Source organism: Myotis daubentonii, chromosome 2 (genome assembly GCF_963259705.1).
Source record: "Myotis daubentonii chromosome 2, mMyoDau2.1, whole genome shotgun sequence".
NCBI lineage: Eukaryota > Metazoa > Chordata > Mammalia > Chiroptera > Vespertilionidae > Myotis > Myotis daubentonii.
Window position 1 is genome coordinate 61,731,160 of NC_081841.1, and position 4,001 is coordinate 61,735,160.

At 36.6% G+C, this 4,001-nt stretch overlaps 1 long non-coding RNA gene across 1 annotated transcript; it reads left to right on the forward strand.

The window, feature by feature from the left end:
• Positions 1–1,112: 1,112 nt before the first annotated feature.
• On the forward strand, positions 1,113–3,607 carry LOC132227856 (uncharacterized). Its single transcript, XR_009451251.1, has 2 exons — positions 1,113–1,623; positions 1,858–3,607. It is a non-coding gene; the product is annotated as an uncharacterized LOC132227856 (long non-coding RNA).
• The last annotated feature ends 394 nt before the right edge of the window (positions 3,608–4,001 follow it).

Genomic DNA, 4,001 nt, shown 5'->3' on the forward strand with positions numbered 1-4,001 from the left:
GAAGACCTAGAATGTTACAGTATTCTCTTCAGGTCTTTCCAGGGTGTATTTGGTAACCATGTGCTTGGTGCTTACAGAGGTCAGCTCAAACATTCCTAATTATACTGTGAGATAAGAAAAAGAAAATTATTGTACCCTTGAGTTTTGATTCCATTTTCAGTTGCTGCAAATTTAGTTACATTGTTTTATTTTATACAACATTTGATAAATAGTGGAGGAAAGATCAAAACCAAACCAGTATTTGGGTAATGACTGCAATATAACAACTGCTTTCTGTGAAGTTTACTAGATATGAGAACATTTCCAAAGCTATAATATTATAATCTTAGTCTTTTTATCTAGCAAAATAAAATAAAATATTAGGCTTCAGACCCAACTGTGCAAATTGCATTTGCTTTCCAGCTTTTACTACTTCTGTGTCATAATTTTAACATATAACATACAACTTCTGTCTCTTAAAGCAGTTACCCATATGATGTTTATGTCAGACTGGATATATTTATCTAATTTGGTGAGTTTCTTTTTTAGCTCACAGTGCAGTTCTTGAAAGTAATACTGCTGTTGTTACAATTTCTCTTTGCACTTTTTATGTTGTTAAGATGTATCAGTTACGTATTATAATCATGAAAGCCTCTTGGCCTCAAACCCAGATTTTCTTTGTGGCCTAGGATAGATTTTTCATAAAAACTGCAAGTTCCTGGCCGGAGTGGTTCAGTGCTTAAGTGTCAACCTATGAACCAGGAGGTCACAGTTTGATTCCTGGTCAGGGCACATGCCCGGGTTTTAGGCTCAATCCCCAGTAGAGGGTGTGCAGGAGGCAGCCTATTGGTGATTCTCATTATTAATGTTTCTATCTCTCTTTCCCTCTCCCTCCCTCTCTCTGAAATCAATAAAAACATTTTTTTAAATATATTTTATTGATTTTTTACAGAGAGGAAGGGAGAGAGATAGAGAGAGTTAGAAACATCGATAAGCTGCCTCCTGCACATCTCCTATTGGGGATGTGCCCACAACCCAGGTACATGCCCTTGACCGGAATCGAACCCGGGACCTTTCAGTCTGCAGGCCGACGCTCTATCCACTGAGCCAAACCGGTTTGGGCCAATAAAAACATTTTTAAAGCTATATAGTTACAGCTGTGATTGTATAGATCCTTAAATTGCTTTACAGTTACCACTCTGCATGACTTCAGATTTTTAAAAATTATGTCCTAGCAGTGCTAGTTTTCTCAGTATAGCTTAAAATCATAACCACTTTGAGAATTTACTTCCAGATATGATAAATGACTCACTTTTTCTTTAATGTACTTTGTGTTGGCTTTCTCATCCCCATTAGGTTCAACACATTAGTGATACCCCACATTATTGAATCTGTTTAACAGACTTCATAGTTAATCATTCAAATATGTCTAGGATGGTTTACATATGCTGTCAATTGGGGAAAACTTTTCTAAAATAGAATAAGGAAGGTGTGTTTTTGAGAGCTTTGTTGAAACTTAATAGGTAAAGTGAAAATAAAAACACAGAAGAACATTATGAAATATATCTCAGCCGTTTGGAAAGCAGATTTAGAACTTTGTGTAAAAATTCTAGGTCAAAAAACGTTGAACTTAAAAAATTCTAGGTCAGCCCTAACCGGTTTGGCTCAGTGGATAGAGCGTCGGCCTGAGGACTGAAGGGTCCCAGGTTCGATTCCGGTCAAGGGCATGTACCTTGGTTGTGGGCACATTCCCAGTAGGGGCTGTGCAGGAGGCAGCTGATCGATGTTTCTCTCTCATCGATGTTTCTAGCTCTCTACCCCTCTCCCTTCCTCTCTGTAAAAAATCAATAAAATATATATTTAAAAAAAAAATTCTAGGTCAGGTAAAAAACAGTTCTCAAGTGGACTAGATTCTTATAATCATTTCTTTTGTTTTACAAGCACTCCTATATATTTTTAATTTAGTGAGGCTTACCAGTATTTTAAGACTGCCTGTTTATAGCAATACTAGACCATACTTCCATCTCTCAAAGAAAAAATGTTTTATTATTTTTTACACAACTATTTCTATGAATAGATGTTGAGACAAATACACTTGAACAGAACAAAGAACTTCAAATACTGTGAAGAAGATATTTGTCTAATGACTATGACATCCAGAGCTGTATTGGGTTTTTATTATTGGTCCAGGACAGTTTAAAATAGCAAGTTAGTTAACCTGTTTTTCTTTCCTCATGTAAAAGGGAGTGAATAGTAGTGTTTAACTCACATAGTTTTTTATTAAGATTTAAAAAGCAGTGTTATAAAGTACTGTCCCTAGCCCATGGTAACTGCTAGGTGGGTGTTACATAAATAAAATACACTTCTGGTATATATCATTCAAAGATGGGCAAAAACCTGTACTTTCTCATATATATTTTTTTTGCGTTTTATTGGGACAAGCACTGCAGGTTAAGAATCTATATGCTCATAATTGTGTCCTTGCTTTGTTGACAAAAGTCAGTAGGAGTGCTCAGGTGTATATAGCTAGTAAACACAAGATTGTATATAAGTATTCCTGTCATCATTTTAGCTCCTATCAGGTGTTAGGCATTGAGTTACTCTCTGCCCTCAGGGAGTTTACAGTTTTGCAAGGAATGTAAGACTGTAAATGTGCAAAGAACTGTGGAAGACAAGCACAGATTAAATGAGATTATAAAATAAAGAACTTGAGCCTAGTCCTCTGTGGTTCAGTTTAATATTTAATGTTAATATAAATAAGGAAAATCAATAAAGAAATGAAAAGAAACAGTGGTAGAGACAGAACTTAGAATGGGCCTTGATGGCAAGGTAGATTTTGGATGGTTTCAAAGGATATTGCAGGATATTTCAGGTAAAGACAATGTGAGCAAGGCATATCTGAAATATGAGGAAACTGGGAGTACATTTTGGTATGTGTGTGAAACAAGATTACCAGTGAGGAATTGAGGCCCATTCATGAAATTCCTTTAAAGCCAAGCAGAGTAGTTTAGGTTTGAGATGGCAGGAGTTTGGAGTGAGGATTTTTAGGAGTAAATTATGAAACTAAGGAAGATAAACTTGCAGTTATAAGATGGAGTGGAGGGACTATAAGATAGAAAGCTGTTGCAATTTTCCTGCTATGAAGGATTGATTAGCTGCAGGTGGTCACATTTGGCGAGGATGCTTAGATTCTGGAAATTAAGGGCACAGAAAAATAAAGATAACAGCACATTGTGTCTGGATGATGAGTGCATTGGTGTTAGCACTGTCAAAAACAGGTTAATTGTGGAAATGAATCTGATACAATTAAAGTAGTGTCATGACTATGTTGGAAACTTATTGCTATGATGTATCTGTATACTGTAGACCAAACAACTGTTTAAGGACCTTTTAAAAATCTGAACCACTATGACAGATGACATTTGCTATGATGCAGGATAGTGTGTGGTCCACTGTGCAGTGAAGGAGCAGTGAGGGGTGGTGCCCTGGCCGCCCAATCATTGCTTACCAGGACAGGGTGGTGTGATTTATAATGAAACTGCTGGTGAAGTTTCTACAGATTTTGTGGTAAGCATCATTGTGATGCACAGTTGAGTTTTGCTTCATCAAATAAAGCATTTAATTTCAACTGTTCTGTATACACATAAAAATAAATATTAATTGGAAATAGTTGAAAGATTCAACATCCCCGACAAACTACCTTCATATGAATAAGCATAACATGAGATGTGTCACTGGGCATGTATTTTTTCTTAATTTGCATATTACATATTTATTTTGAAACATGTTAGGCAGGATGCTTTTTAACTTGAAAACTTGTTCTTCAAAAACCTGTTCCGTCTCCAATACCAAGTAGAATAGAAACAAAAAGACAGTCTTAGGTAATCTTTAATTTGCAACAGGGCTCTTGGCCAAGAGGATCTATTATTAAACACTAGAAGCCCAGTGCACAAAATCTGTGCACTGGATGGGGGCAGTCCCTCAGCCTGGCCTGTGCCCTCTCACAGTCCGGGAGCCCTAGG